Genomic DNA, 16,642 nt, shown 5'->3' on the forward strand with positions numbered 1-16,642 from the left:
ATTAATAATCAACTAGAAAATACAACATCCAAAACAGCCATGAAAGCTATGCAAGGGTTTTATGGAGATTTCCAATACACACAGTAGACAGAAAATTCATATCTAGACCCCCACATCTATATGAACCAATCAAAATAAGGAGAGAAAGTGGGCAGAAATGTGAACATGGGATTCAAAGTAAAGGAAATTAAAATGGCTAATAAACATATGAAGAAATGTTTAACTCCTCTAGTAACAAAGAAAACCTAAAACAAGATACTTAAAACCCATCAACTTGGTAACAATTAAAAAGTTTGGAACTGCCTAGTATTGATGAGAATGTGGAAAAGTTTGAACTCATTTACCTTCATAGGGTGTGTAAACTGGCATGATCACTTAGAAAGCAATACGGCAACAGCTAGCAAGGCTGAAGGTGAGCATACCTTACAACACAGCAATTCTGTTTCCAATATATTTCTTAGAGAAACTCATACATTAGGAAAAAGAGACTGCAGTGATGTTAGTAGTAGTAAAAAATTGTACATCTATAAGAAAAGAGATAAATGAATTATGGTATATTCATATTAGATTATTAATTATAGTGAAAGAAACATGCACCATAAATAAATAAATCTAAATGCTGTAGTGTTAAGAAAGCACAGCAGATAATGGCCAGAGTGCGCCATGTGTCTATATGTGCACAAGTCTATACGTGCAAAATAATACTATGCTGTTAATGGATATAGACGCATTAAAAACATACACAGATATAATGAATTCAGGATAGTGATTACCTTTAGGAAAGGAAAAAGAGAAATGGGGTCCAACAGGATATAGAAGGAGTTCCCACTGTTATCTATGGTGTATTATTTCTTTTAAAGCTGGGTGGAGTGTACCCAGGTGTTTGTTAACTATTGTATTTTTAATGTAAGGATCATTGCTTTAAAAAACAAAACAAAATAGCTGGGTAGAGATTAGGATCGATTATCCAGACAGCTCTAATTTGCACAAGGGTGGAGTACTATTAGTCTCTTATCAAACTTCCCTGTTTATTTCCTTCGTGGTATTTAACACAAGCTGAATTTATTTCTCTTATTTACTTTTTTTTTTTAACTGCCTGTCTCCCTTCAATTAGAACATTAGGTCCAAGAAGTAAAAGACTGTGTCTGAATGAGTATTTAGTATTAGGAGAATGATACATATCAAGCCTGCCAAAGGAAGTAAAGGGGAAATGTCAGACCCTGCAGAGAAGCCCAGGCTATCTACTGACTATATGTTCAAGTGCCAGTCTTTGTGGGGCATACACGGGGAAGACACAGTGATAAATGGGTGGTACCCTCACCAGCCACAGCCAGGACTACACCACTGATGCTGGGGGAGTGGGAGAGAAGAGAAAATTTTAAAATATATTTGGAGACAAAATTTCTATTAACAAGATAAAGAAACTTTGAACCTCTGGATTCTCTACAGACACCTAATTAATTACCTAGCAAATCTTCTCTTGCAAGTTCCAACAGGAGTTTAGGGAGATGAACTTTCTAAAAACCTAAAGCATATTACAATCTCTTTTCTCAGCCTCAGGTTTGGAAAAAGAACAGAAGACAGGGAAGAGGGAATGGAAAAGCAGGACAACACAACAAACATACTGCTTTTGACACAGTTTAAAAATAATCCCAAAGAGGAGAAAGGCATGTCTGCGGTGTGATGAAGGCCACTGACTACTTTTAGGCAGTTACAGCACTTCCCCAAGAAGCTGTGTAGAGTAGCAGTGGTTCAGAGGATAGGCTCTGGGGCCTGACTTCTTGGGCTTGAATTCTGACTCTTGGGCTTGAATTCTGTAACCTTGGGCAGGTCATTTAATGGTTATGCACTTCGGTTTCCCTAAATATAAAATGGAGGCTAATAATGGTACCTACCACTAAGGGTTGTTGTGAGGATTAAATGTTTGAATACATGTAAAGCTCTTAGAATAATAACTAAGACATAACAAGTCCTCAATTAACAGTAGCTTTTAGTGTAATTATTCAACTGGGAGAGAGAGAGAGTTTATGTTTTAGTTCTTTGGAAAAACTGCTAGCCCTGGGGGCCTGGATGACTAAACCATCAGCTAATGAAATAGAGACAACATGAAACAGAGGGAAAGCACTAGACCACAAAATGAAACTGCTGTTGAAGGAGGGATTGCCAGTTATCTCCCAACACCCCGGCTCTTCCTCTTTTTTTTGGCTGCTCCTCATGGCATGCAGGATCCTAGTTTCCCTACCAGGGATCAAACCTGCACCCCCTGCGGTGGAAGCCTGTAGTCTGAACCACCAGGGGAGTGGCAGTCTCCTCCTCTTCTTTGGTAAAAGAACTTTGATTTTTGGCTGGGTACATTTCTAGCCAACCAGGAGACTATATTGCCAGCCTTCTCTGCAGCTAGGGTAGCCATGTGACTGAGACTAAGTAGAGGGTTTCACGTAAAATCTTGAGGAAGTCTCTTTAAAAGTGTGAGGAGGACCCAGTCTGTCCTCTTCCCCTGTGATGCTGCCTGCTGATGCTCTAAGCAGCCACCCTGGGATGGGGCCACATCCTGGGATGTTGTGGTCGTGAGCTGGAAGAGGTCGTGCACCTGCCCACGTGGTGGAGTGTCCACACTAGCCCTGGACTGCCTATTTCTGGACTGTGACACAAGAGGATAAAACCTTATGTGGTTATGCCTCTGTGTCTGTGGTTCATATTCACTCAATACTCAATGATATATCTGGATTCTGGACTATTATTACTATATGATCGCAAATAAACTAGGCTCTTTACATCTATGTTTTCTCACCTGTAAAATGTGAGCAATACCTCACAGAGTTGTGAGAATCAAGTGAAACAACACCTCAAAACAGCACTATGCAGAACACTGATATTTTATCAATGAAAATGGGAGAGGCATTCAAAAACGAAAAGCAGGTGATAATGATTGGGGGGGGGTGCGGTGTGAACCAAAATAAAGACTAAGAAAAGGATTAAAAAAAGAATCTAAGAAAAGACATTGTGCTTATGAGAGCAGGAAATTTCTTTCAGAAGATGGTGAAAATGGACCACTTTGGTGAGGTAATACCTTGTATTGTGAATCCTGCTAAATACATTACTGGGGCTTCCCTGGGTGGCTTAGTGGTGAAGAATCCACCCAATGCAGGAGACTCAGGTTTGATCTCCAGGTGGAGAAGATCCCCTGGAGGAGGAAATGGCAACCCATGCAGTATTCTAGCCTGGGAAAGCCCATGGACAGAGGAGCCTGGCAGGCTACAGTCCATAGCGTTGCAAAGAGTCAGACACAACTTAGTGACTGAACATTACTAAACTATCTTGATAGGAATCTTGTAATTTTCCACTCTTTGGAGTCCACAATCTCTGATCCTGATACATTTCTAATTAGATGACTTTTGCCCTTCAAATCCTAGTATCTCCCTCTCTACATCCTTCCTGTCATTACCCCCAACCTTAATAATCAAGTCATACCTCTTGATTTTACCACACAGCAGAGCTGTCCAACAGAACTTCCAGCAATGATGGAAATTTTCCAAAGCTACTTTTGACGATACGGTAGCCATTAGTTACATGCGGGTTATTAACCACTTGAAAGATGGCTAGTATGACTAAAAAGAACTGAAGATTCAACTTAAATTTTAACAACTTCAATTAATTAAAATAGATACACATAGCTAGACTCCTGTTATTGGACAATGCCACCTATGAAGTGAGCTCTAAGAAAGAAAAGCAAATTGAATATCATTTCCTCATTTCTATTTGATCTATCCCATTTCTTCTCAATACCTATGCGAAAATGCTTTCTCTCAGCCTACTTCTGACAGCCAGTAAATTCTTGGGGAGTACCCATTTCCCTATTTGGGATTTGGGTCAATTATCTTTTTTCCAGAAGAATATACAGATTTGTTCAAAATACATACAAACACAGTCCTCAGTGAGACAAAAGTTTACTGAATACACCAGAATAACTAGATCCAGGGAATCCACCAGAAAAAAACAAAGAAACAAAAAGCTCCAGAGATGATTAATTCCCCCCAAAGCCCAGACCCTCTTTTTGGTCTAAAGACATTTTAAGTTCAATTATCCTTCTTGATAAGTTCTTATGTATCCAATCTAAGTCTAGTATGTCCTTTTTAATTAAATAAAAGAGGAGGAGAAACACGCAAATTCTGCTCCAAGGAGAAGATCAAACTAAAAGAAATGGCCTGAAGCAAGATTGCTGACCAGAGAAGGCATGGTACAGCAAATAAAGCTGTCAAAATAGGCAATCCGTCAACTTGAAGTATTAGTATCTTCATGATGGGGATGGGAGGTCGGTTAAAATAATACCACAGGTGATTTAACTCAGAGAAGGACAGAATATGCTTTCCACAACACTAACCCAAACCCACAAAGGACTGAGGGATCAACAATCTACTGGCCTGCTCCATCTGTGTAGACAGCCCTGGACATTTTTAACTCCGATCTATGAATCTCAGCTGAGGAGTGGGCAACTTCTTTTAGGGTTTCTCTATGACCAGGAGGATAGACAGGGCAGAGAAAAAGCTCGAGAAGAAGAGGGTACCAGACAGATTTTTTCTAGCTCGAAAGACACACGTTAGAACAAACACCCTGACCCTGATGACCCCTCCAGGCTGCTGCCCAGGTGCTCGTGTTTTAGATGTGAAAAAAAGTGTAATTTCTTCAAACTCCTTGATGTGAATCCAAGAAAGGATGTGACAGTACTCGCTGCAGATTTCCCTCAGAGGCAAACCATTGCGACCTTTTTTCAAATGCAAATTAGCTTACTCACTGTAGCTGTCAGGCTTCTTGGGGAGGAGTTTAAAAGGAAAGGCAACACTTCCCTCGGACCGATCTGAGAAGTACGGGTGACCTTGATTAAGTGAGAAGAAGGGACAATGGACACCTGGAGAATGACCCCAGGGAGCAGAATGCTCTATCAGGACTGGTCGGGGCAGAACTTGACGGGAGGTGGGAATTTCTATTTCTGTGGATTCTTGCTCGAGTTGAACCACCTTGATTTCAGCAGCCCCTTCCCTCTTACATTGGCTCAGGTATTCATTGATTTCAGCACAGAATCTGAAAGTCCCCTCCCTAGACTTCCAAGTCAGTTCTCTGGTCTTTACAGCAGGAGTGCCCGTAACGGTGTCATCCAGCTATGGCCCACTGGCTCTTACTATGCAAGTATTTATCAAGCCCCTGTGAAATCCTCAGCACTACACAAGACACCTGGGGGATGTCCAGAAGAGAGTGGTTTCAAGGAGTTCAGTGTGTAGTCTTTTTTATTTTTAAAAGAAAGACTACTGACTTGTTCACTTTTGGTCGTGTTGGGCCTTAGTTGCAGTGTGTGGGCTCAGCAGTTGCAGAGCACAGGCTCAGTTGGCCGTGGCATGTGGGACCTTAGTCCCCCTACCCCTGCATTGAAAGGCAGACTCTTAACCACTAGACCACGAGGGAAGTCCCGGTATGCAGTCTTAAAGGTAGATGCAGGCAGGAAGAGGTGAGAGTTGACCCAAGACCACTGTGTCCACATTCAGAAAATACCCCCAGTCTTTCTGAGGATTGTTATATCACAACATGGAAACATAATTATTTCATAGGAGGTGGTGGGGGGGAAAGGCTGGAATTTCAGAAATGAGAGAAAAAACGTGGGGTAAGGGCAGGTAGTTGGGATTAGTGAAAATGCCAGAGTGGATGCTTTAGACTCAAATAGAAAGGCCAGGAAAAGGAGGCCTGGAAATTCAAACATGCCTAGATTAAGGAGCCTGTCCCCATCTACAGGAAGTTTATCTCTAACATCTAAATAGTCATGTTTTAAAATCAACAAGTTTGCTGGTTTCAGCTGCCACTGACCGGAACCCCCAGTGGCTCTGGCCCACAGTGTAGACAGACTGTGCCCAGCCGGACTAGTTGAAGACATGCAGCCGGAAGTCAGCCAGCCAGCCTGATCCCTCCCAGCTTCGGGAGGAGTTTGAGCAAAATGCTACCCAGCTATGTGAGGAGTAGACAGGAAGGTTTAACCCTAACAGCACAGGACTATCTGTGGAGGCCAGCCTCTCCATCAGCAGATTCAAAGAGTAAGCGGTCTAGGACCCAAGGGGACTCCAGGAATGAGAATAGAAACCTACCAGCAAGTTTAGCAGGACCTTTGGTCCCTCCCTGTCCACTGCAGTTGCTTATCACGTTCACAGTCACATATTTTAAAATTCTGATATAATTATCTCCTAGAAATTAATGTATGTAGCCTCTTGGGATCTAAAGCAATTAAGTGAAGATAAATTTCTTTCATGGAGCAAGCTGTCAAAGGATGAAGCAATTTCATTCCCCATTTGAAGTGGAAGCTTTGGGTCATGCATGGTTTATTTGAAACAATGCCATCACCTAAAGCTGCTGATCTTATCTCTAACTCCATTCTCCATTTCAAACTGCTGGAGATATGTAGCGTGGCACTGCCTAAAGTTATGACATCTGGCTCAAGGCCAGCAACAAAACAAGTCAGCTCCTCTTCTAGATTGCAAGCTTAAGAGGACAAAAATAATATTAAAGCAAGATAATTTTATAGGTGAAGTATGTTAAACCCTAAAAATGGGAGATCTTCCCAGGGTATCGGTGTGACTACAGAAGCACCCAACCAGTGGGGAAGTGACTGAGGAGCAGGCAGGAATGCCCCCCAAAGGGGGTAGGGTGAAATACACGCCAAAAATCTAGATTTTTCTCTTCTGGAGACACTGAACCAAACAAAGAGTGGGCTCTATTTCATGAAACAGCCTGATAGACTGGAAAGCATACCAGGTCGAGAATCAAATCCAGCCCAGGGTTCTAACTCCAGCGCTGTAAGACTTATGTGTGAGATTCAGGGGAAAGTTCTCATTAACTCTTTTTCTTCTGAACGGCAGCTGGTACTTTATTTTTAAAAATTCTTCATGACCACGTATTATTTATTTTATGACATACAGTCAATGTGCCATCTATGTTGTAGTTTCAAACTTTATTTTTAAGCCACTGAAACTTTCTTCAGGTAGAAAGGATCACTGCAGGTCAGACCATGTTTGAGCACTGGATTTTTTTAATAGAAACCTTGGGAAGTAGAACTTGTCAGTGCATTAGAATCACCAGAAGAGCTGGTTACTATGGATTGTGGGCTCTACCCTCAAAGTTTCTGATTCATAGGTCTGGAGGAAGACCTAAAACGTTACCCGCCAAACCTGTTCCTAGGTGCATCTCACAATGCTGGTCCAGCAACACAATTTGACAACTAGGGATATAGAGGAATCTGCCCAGGAAGAATGACCTGGGTTTGGAGTGTCTACTATAGAAGCCACTGGTCACATGTGGCTGTTTCACTTTAACTAAAATTAAAATGTCTGTTTCTCGGTCACATTTCAAATAGTCAATAGTCCCACATGGCTAGCAGCTACCACATAGGATGGTAAGGAAATAAATTTTTTCTGCAGCATCATCAGAAGAAATTCTATTTGATCATGCTGGTTAACAATCTACTTGAGGGCACTGGTGAAATGTTTACCCAAGAGAAAAGAAAACTTAAGGAAAATTTCAAGTATATTAAGATGTGTCAGACATAAGAAAAAAAAAAAGAAAGGCTCTGTGATTCTCAGAGAGTCTAAAACCAGTAAGTGGGAGTTACAGAAAGGCAAACTGTGTTCAGTTTGAGAGAGAACTTTTTAATAGTGACTGTCTCATGACACAGTAAACTCTGGGAAGCATCTGAAGCAGAAGCTATGAGGGCTCTGGGAGACAATTTCTTAATTAGGTAGAAGACTGACTGTGATGTCAGTTCTAAAGGGCCTCCCAATTCCATGTTTCTTTTGTAATCTGATCTAATTTTATAATTACTATCATGGCAAACCAACCCTTTTTGCATCTGGGATAGTTTTCTAAAGTATGTACTTGAGGTAGAAGGAACTTCCTTTATTAGGGTGTTTCGGTGATACAGCTTCCAAGTTTTTATTGTTTAAAAATGTTTTTATGGGAATTCCCCCCATAGCCCAGTGCGTAGGACCCCATGCTTCCAATGTAGGGGCACATGTTCAATCCCTGGTCAGGGAACTAAGATCCCATCTGCCGCATCGCATGCCCCGCCACCCCACAAAAGCTTTTACAACACCAATGTACAAATAACAAAAGAAAAAAAAAATAGATGAACTGAATTTCATCAAAATTAAAAATTTCAAGAAAATGAAAAGACAGTCAACTCACAGAATGGGAAAAATATTTGCAAATTACATATTCAATAATGGACTTTTATCCAGAACATTTGAAAAACTACTACAACTAAAGAAAAGACAAACGATACAATTTTTAAAATAGGCAAATTATTTGAATACACATTTCTCCACTTTTACAAAATCTTTACAAAGTTCTTTCATAAACCTGATTTTTTAACCTCACAAAAGCTCTTGAATTGGATAGAACAGTTGTAGGTTTCCTAGTTTTAGTGAAAACGAAACAGATGCCCAGAGAGGTTATAAACTGTCCAAGGCAAAACAACCAGCCTGTGGCAGAGTTAGAATCAGAGCCCACGCTGACTCTTTCTTTTTATTTTTTTTTGGCCTTTTGAATTGTGGGATCTTAGTTTCTCAACCAGGGATTGAACCTGAGCCACAGCAGTTAAAGTGCTGAGTCCTAACCAGGGAGTTTCCATGATCCTTTCTTTTATTCCATCCTGCCTTCCTTTGCCTCAAAGGGAAAAAGTTAATGCTAAGGCATCCCAAGGCCAATCAAGTGAGAAAGCAGAAATTATGTTTTTTTAAATGCATACAGTAAAGAAGTATGTGAAAAGGTGCTCAATATCATTACTCATTATGGAAAAGCAAATCAAAACTACACTGAGTTATCACTTCACATCCACTAGGACGGCTAACTTCAGGTAAATAGAAAATAACAAGTGTCAAAGATGTGGAAAAATTAGAAGCCTTGTGCACAGCTGGTAGTAATGTAAAACGGTATAATCGTTGTGGAAAATGGTATAGCAATTCCTCAAAAAATTAAACAAGATGACTATATGATCCAGTGATTCCACTTCTGGGTATATACCCAAAAGAAGTTAAAGCACGGACTTGAATAGATATTTGTATCATCCAGCATTTATTTACAGCAGCCAAAAGGTGGATAGAAGTGACTCATGAACCTTGAAGACGTTATGCTAAGTAAAATAAGCCAGTCTCAAAAACACAAAAACTGTATGACAACACTCTATATGAGGCTCAGAGAGTAGTCAAATTCAGAGACAGAAAGTAAAGTGGCAGTTGCCAGAGGCTGGAGGGAGGGAGAAATGGGGAGTTTTAGTGTTCAACATATAGAGCTTCAGTTGGGGAAGATGAAAAAGTCCTGGGACGGAGGATGGTGATGGATGCAAAAACAATGTGAATGGATTTAATGCCACAGAACTGTAAACTTTAAAAACAGTAAATTTTATACTATATATATTTTAACAATTACATTTTTAAAAAAATGGGGTGTGACTCTTTTAAAGAGTAAGATTCTAATTAGAAGAAAGCCACCCTTCCTAGCTCCTCACCCTCTCGAAAAGTCTGGTATAAGGATTTTCCAGCTTCTGGTATTAACCAGATGTAAGGAAGAACCAATTAAAATGATCAGTGAGCCAAAGGCTGCCCTGTGAGCCTGGTCCCTTCAGAGCAAAACACAACCTAGGCAGGCTGGCAGTTACTCCTTGACTGCGTGGTCTGATTCTCCAGGCCAAAAATGATCCTCGGCTCCGTCTGTGTGGGATTCTGAGATAAAAGAAGGAACACCGAAGTACTACTTCAGTGGTCTGCTTACAGGTTAGGCCCCCAGGAAACAGAGTTGACTCTCAGCTCTAGAAGGCTCAAACTTGCCTTATACCGAAATGCCAAGTCAGTGGCAAAGCACCAATTCTTAGCACTGAAGTTACACAGCCATAGGACTCTAATGTTCCTACAGGGAGAATCCTGCTTATGTTTTGTAATCCTGAAAGGCAGAATTGCCTGTTCTTTAATGTTCAGATTAGCCTGAGGGCTAGAAAAAAGACAGGTTGGATTCTGGGAAAAACATCTTCCTGGGCCAGATGCAGCCATGCTCTTAAGCGTCAAGGCTCCAACTTGAATGCCTCGGACAGATGTCTTCACCGTGTTCATTAGGATCCCGCAAGGAACATAGCTGTGTCCCTACCTCTCAAGGGGTCAGCTGACCTTTCAGAGGGTTGTTTCCTTGATTCTATGGAAGTGATCAAAACCAACTCCGATGGCCATCTTGAGATGTTTTTATATTGCACTTGCTGTTCCCAGAGTTAAATCTTAAGTTGATTTTCCAGAAGGCAAATCACTACAGATCTCTATCCACAAGAAGAGGATGTAACTCTAAAGTAATTAGAGAATGAATGCTATGCTAAGTCACTTCAGTCGTGTCCGACTCTTTGTGACCCCATGGACTGAGGCCCCCAAGCTCCTCTGTCCGTGGGATTCTCCACGCAAGAATACTGGAGTAGGGTGCCAGTTCCTTAAAGTAATAAGACGTATCTTTTAAAACCACAAATGAGTATCAGGGTAATTAGTATACTTGGGAGTCACACCTTATACTGAGGCTGTGCAGTACTCTTCCCCCATCTCTCAAGCCCAGATCTCACTTGTGTGTGAAGGAGGTGTGTTTTTTTTTTTGTTTTGTAATATCCGTAACCCAGCTGTGACACTTCCTTCCACCTCTACCTGTACATCTGTTTCCTACAGAGTGCTGCTGCCTCAAGTGAGATGCGTGAGGCTTCTGTAGATGCTGGGGAACAAGATGGAACAAAAATGCTTCACACCTGGCTCCCAAATTACAGGCACGCTGGACTGGGGCCAACATAAGCTGGCACAGCACCAGCTGAAATGGACATCAATTAAGGAGGCTGTCATCTTTCAAGACTGCAGGGTCTTTTTTCACTCCACGATCCACACTGCTCCACAAACCAGCCACAGCACCGCTGGTAGAGTTTTCCAGATGGGATCATTTCCCTCAGATTCCATACTTGCAGATTTATGGCAGGACTTGTTTTTAACCCCTCCCTTTGTTTTTAAAGCCTGAACATTTTATTTCACATTACAGTTTTATCTTTAATTGAATTTGTTTGTCCTTTAGGAAAGTGGGAAATTTGTATCTACATGAGCAGGAAAAGTTTTGCGCTTTCCTAAAAGATGCTTTGTTTACAAAAAGGCATTCAAATAATTGAGATTAGTAAAGGGTCAGAAATTCTTCTCTACACACATCACTCCTACTGGGGTCAGAAGCCAGAGAGCCTTGACCACACTGCATTATCCTGGAAAAATGGGCAGACCTCTAAGACTAAAGCAGCCCTCCTCTGACCATCACGTGTAGCATCAGTGATCCATCTCATGTGCATAAAGATAAACTCTGTTAGTGGCAGAGTCTGGCTAGTGGCAATGCTATTTAAGAAAAACACCTTTTTCAAAAATGTATTTTTTGACTGTGCCACGTGGCATGCGGGGTCTGAGGTCCTCGACCAGGAGATGAACCCCCTGCAGTGGAAGTGCAGAGTCCTAATCACTGGACTGTCAGGGAATTCCCAGAAAAACACCTTAAGAATGTCAGCAATTAAAAAAGGGACGAGATTCCACATGGAACCTTTTCTTGACTTCTGTCCAAAGGGGCAGAACATATTTTCTCCTCCATACCTAAGCGGGCTGCCCTGTGGAAGGAATTCCATGCAACATGAAAGAGCCCCACGATAAATAAATATCTCATCCACATTTAATGTATGTTCCGAGAACCGAATTCCACTGCCCCAGGGGGCGGCCTGTTGCTGCCAATTTGCTTCTCATGGCAGAAGCCTGAGTGGCAGAGCCCTGCTTAGGCGCTGCCGATGCTTGTTTGGAAAAGAGGCCAGCTGGAGATGAAAGAAGCTCTTCAAAGTGGGTGACTCCTCGGAGGCTATCACTTTAGGGCTTGGGAATGATTACTTATCAAAAACTCTTTCAGTCTGGAACAGACTCTGGCGAGAAGCTGGCCTGCCCTCTCGGGCATTCTGTTGGTGTTTGCGGGGCTGGAGGGGCCTCAGTGGGGCTGAAGTGATGGGAGGAACTGAAGAACCCCATTGAAGCCAAGAGCCCAGAATCCACACCATAGGTGGGGACATGAGAAAGGAGAAGGAATTAATGAAAGCTCCAGACATCTGTCTGCACAACTCAGTCCTGGGGCACTCTTTTCCCCCCTCTTGTATTTTAAATAAACAGCTTCAAAAGGGGTGGTCCTCACATCTTTCTGCTGACGAAGGTCTCAATTTCCTTACTTTCTTCTACCAAGAGAGCCTGAAACCTCTAACACTCAGCATTTAATCAGTCAAAACCTTAAGTCTCTGAAGTGAAGAGACAAGCCACAGGCTGAGAGAAAATACGGGCAACATGTATATATCTGACAAAGGACTTGCAATGAGAATACATCAAAATCTCTCAAAACTCAGAAAGAAAACAAACATTCCAACTTAAATACAGGCAAAAGATTTGAAGACACGCTGCCAAGCACAAGAAAAGATGCTCAACATCACTAGCTATTTGAGAAACGCAAATTAAAACTGCAATGGGATACCTGTTGGAATGACTTTAAAAACAAAACAAAACAGCAGTACCAGGTGCTGGCAAGGATGTGGGGAAACTGGAATTCTTCTATGTGGCTGGTGGGAATACGAAACGGTACAGCCACTCTGCCAACAGTCTGGTAATTTCTAACAAAGTTAAACCTACACTTAACAAATGACCCATCCATTCATCCCTAGGTATTTACTCAAGAAAAATGAAAACCCAAGTTCACATAAAAACCTATATATGAATGTTTGCAGTCATTCTATCTACAGGTAGCAAAAGCCGCAGACGAGACAAATGCGCATCAACTGGCAAACAGATGAACAAACTGTGGTATATCCATACAATGGAATCCCACTTTGCAACAACAAAAGTGAATTAGTGACAGAGGAGACAACATGGATGACTCTCAAATGCTTTATGCTATGTGACTGAAGCCAACTCAAAAAGCTAATTACTGTATGTTTTTTTTCTCATTATAAATAGCTGTTTTATTGGTATCTATAAGACAAAAAATCAAATTAATGGTGGAAAAAATAACTAACCTAAGAAACTTCTGTTGTTTAAAACAAATAAAATCTGGTTTGGGAAGCTTCATTTGTGGTCTTTGTTTCCCCCCTCAATGGGTCTCAGAAATGCTAATAAGAGTATTAGAATAATTAATGTCAACAACAACAAAAAAAGAGGAAGTCTAGCTACTATTTCCAACAGAGTAAAATTTTTAAAAGGGATTATCTCAAATTAATAAAGAAATCTTTAGGTGGTTATTTGAAACAGAATAAATAAAATGGACCTTTACGTGATTAAAACAAGATTTTTACATTATTGTACACCCTAAAGTTAAATAGGAGAATCTGTTTTTCTCAGTGGCACTACTGGTAAAGAATCTACCTGCCAACGCAGGAGACAACAGATGTGGGTTTGATCCCTGGGAAGATCCCCTGCAGGAGGAAATGGCAACCCACTCCAGTATTCTTGCCTGGAGAATCCCATGGATAGAGGGGCCTGGCAGGCTACAGACCACAGGGTCACAAAGAGTCGGATATGACTGAAGCGACTTAACACAAAGTTAAATGGGCACTCTATGGTTTTTTAATATGACATTCTGAAAAAGGCAGTCACAGGGAGAGTAAAACATGAGAGGGTGCCAGGCACTGGAAGTCTGATTGCGTAAGGGAGTATTTTGGGGGTGATGAAAATATCCCGTATCTTAATTGCAGTGGTGGTTCCATGACTGTATGTTTGTCAAAACTGTTTAACAAAGCGTGTTTTCATGTATGTAAACAAACAAATCTTGGTCTCTGGGGAAGGGGATGAACTTGAGGAATTCCACTCCATTCTGTGAGTGGGCTTACCTGGGGATGTAATGTAGCTAGATTGTGACAGGGTTGACACTTTCACCTTGGAAATGGAGACAACATTGAAATAGACCTATATTGGTACTTCCCTGGTGGTCCAGTGGTTAAGACTCTGCGCTTCCAAGGCAGGGGGCACAGGTTCAATCCCTGACCAGGGAACTAAGATCCCACATGCTACATGGTATGGCCACAACATTTTTTAAAAAGACCTGTATTTCTGTTGAAATAAAAGGAATTTTATACCATTTGTCCCCCAGACTTTTCACAGTTACAGAGACAATGCAATCTTCCATATACAGATTAAAAGATACCAAGTCCCAGCTTGGTTTTCCTCCTCCCCTTTCATTTCCTGTTTCATTTGGGCAGAGGTCTCTGTTTCTGCAAAGGGCAAAGTGTATACAAGTTTAAAAATCATGAGGAAAATCAGAGGCTTAAGTTAACTGGAAGCCTCTCAGCCTGAATGGGTTAGTGAGCACAGACCCAAATAGAAATAAATTCCAAAATGTTATTTTCTAAAATAGTAAACAAACACTTGCCAAGATCTAATTACAAGAATTCTCGAAGAAATCTTTGTCATGTTGCCAGTGAGTGAAGTTAAAAAATCTTACAATTATACCTGTTACTAAACTATAACGTAACTGTAATAATAAAATTTCTTTTAATATCATGATGGTCTAATAATGAAATTACGGGCATCTTCAAAGGTGCAATCTTTTGAAAGAAAGATTATACTCCTTATTATAAGGTGGTCACAGGATCACGGGGAGTGAGAAAGTCGAGTGGATAAAGGTGTGTGTTAGTTACAGCGGTACCTGGAGAGGTGTGAAAGCAGTTAGCTTGAAGAAGGGACTACATTTCCACTTTCATTTTAGTGGCTTATCTTCACACCTCTGCTTCACAGATTATTCCTTCTAGTACTTCTCGGGTGCTTCAGGTTAGAGGAAGGAAACGGTACTTGGAAATAACAGCTAGGCTAGAAACTCTCTGCTCCTACCTTCCCTTCGAAGAGCACAGGCCTGTAAGCATATGCACACATACAAATGCAGAGAAAAGGGCTTTTTCATTTAAATGGAGGAAGCTGCCATGTCTACCTCTATAAGCAAAAATATTAATCATCCACCGTCTGGTTTTAATCCACACGCTCCTGATCCTGCATCTGAATGTATTGTTATCAGGGGAAGGAGCATTTCTGCTCAATCTTATTCACCAGCCAAAAACCTGAAAATGGGAAAACCACATTGGTGGAGTGCCTTCTTGGGGACCCAGAGAACTCTGAGCTGATGCTTTTTTATTGTTTTCTTTCTTTCTTTAAAAAAAAAAAAAAAGAACAAATGTGAATTTCAGAGGGTCTGGAGGGGGGAAAAAGAAACAGCTCAAGTTACAGGTCCCTTGTCTCTTGGATTGACACTATCCTCGGGGGAATTAGCACTTTCCTTTCTGTATTTCCCAAAGGGGCTCCACCAGGCCACCTGATTGACATCAGCCTGTCAGAGGCACCCAGGTGCATCCCTTCCGAGTATTTACAAATGAAACGGCAAGCCCAAACAGCCAGTCTTTGCCTCTGGTCTCCATTCTTCTGGTTTGTGCTTTGCTAGCAGTAAAAGCAGGGACGAAAAGGGCGTCTGTGTGAGTCTAAGCATGCTTCCCACTGTCTGCGCTGAGACCCTTCCCTCTGGTCAGGCTCTCCCTAAAAGGGGTCTCCAAGCCAATACGTGGGCTTGAGGGCCTTTGAAGCCATTAGTCACCACCCTTGCAGTCTTACTCCCAACTGCGAATGGGGCCACCCGTGACACAAAACTCTGGCAAGATTAGGGGACTAGGCAAGAGCAGAAGAAACCACAATACGCCGGAGACTCCCAGGAGAACAATGACTAGTGCTGTAGGGAACAGACTGACAGAGCAGACAGACTCTAACCAGGCCTCACTCTGTTTTCGATGCAACACAAATGTTTTCCATTAGAAGTTCCTTGCCCCACAAACACTCATACATGCGGCTATGAAATCCACATACTTAACTTCTGCTTTTCTGGCACTCTGACCCCACTACCTCTCCTGTTCCTCTGGAATGGAGCAGAGTGGATAGTGAAGAGATTCCAAAATTCCCAGCACAAAGGTAAGGTGGGGAAGAGAATCAGAATAAGCAACATGCTAAGTACCATCTAACATGAGTGTGATTGAACAGGCTAAAGGGAAGAAGGGAGGAAACGAGGCCTTTTCTTTTGCCAAGAGAGAAACAAGTCCAGTCGAGCTCTGGCTCTCATTGGTTGGCTCCCAGGCTTTCAAGCTTAAAGTCTGGCTTTACTTTCTAGTAAAGTCTGCAGCTGATCATCATCGGGAGGTGTCAGTCGCCATTAACAGCAAAGCAGGCAAAACCCTCTGAAAACTCATTACAAAGTCTGTGAAATTCTAGTGTTGAGCAGTCGAGGAACACTGGCTGATCAGTATGCCATATTTCAAACACTCAGAATCAGCTGAGTAGGGCAACTGTGAGAAGAGGCTGAACTAGAAACCTTGAGCCGTCAGTAACCAACCTCCCACCATCTGCAGAATCAGGCCCAGGTTCACTGCTACTCACAGTCACAGAGGTGGTGACATGTGGATGTCAGACTAATTAATCTCTTCCCTAAAAAACAAAGGACAACAACAACAAAGGGGAAAAAAAAGAAGGAAACAAAATACCAGGGAAAATAAACCATAAATAAGTAAGAATTT

At 41.7% G+C, this 16,642-nt stretch overlaps 1 protein-coding gene and 1 non-coding gene across 6 annotated transcripts in view; one reads left to right on the top strand and one right to left on the bottom strand.

Moving 5' to 3' along the window:
* Positions 1-16,642, bottom strand: part of SMG6 (SMG6 nonsense mediated mRNA decay factor) — a 197,074-nt gene that overhangs the window by 60,568 nt on the left and 119,864 nt on the right. The gene's annotated exons all lie outside the window — the stretch shown is intronic.
* Positions 14,017-14,089, top strand: TRNAG-UCC (transfer RNA glycine (anticodon UCC)). The gene has a single exon. It is a non-coding gene; the product is annotated as a tRNA-Gly (tRNA).

The sequence above is a fragment of the Odocoileus virginianus genome, chromosome 17, assembly GCF_023699985.2.
Source record: "Odocoileus virginianus isolate 20LAN1187 ecotype Illinois chromosome 17, Ovbor_1.2, whole genome shotgun sequence".
Classification (NCBI taxonomy): domain Eukaryota; kingdom Metazoa; phylum Chordata; class Mammalia; order Artiodactyla; family Cervidae; genus Odocoileus; species Odocoileus virginianus.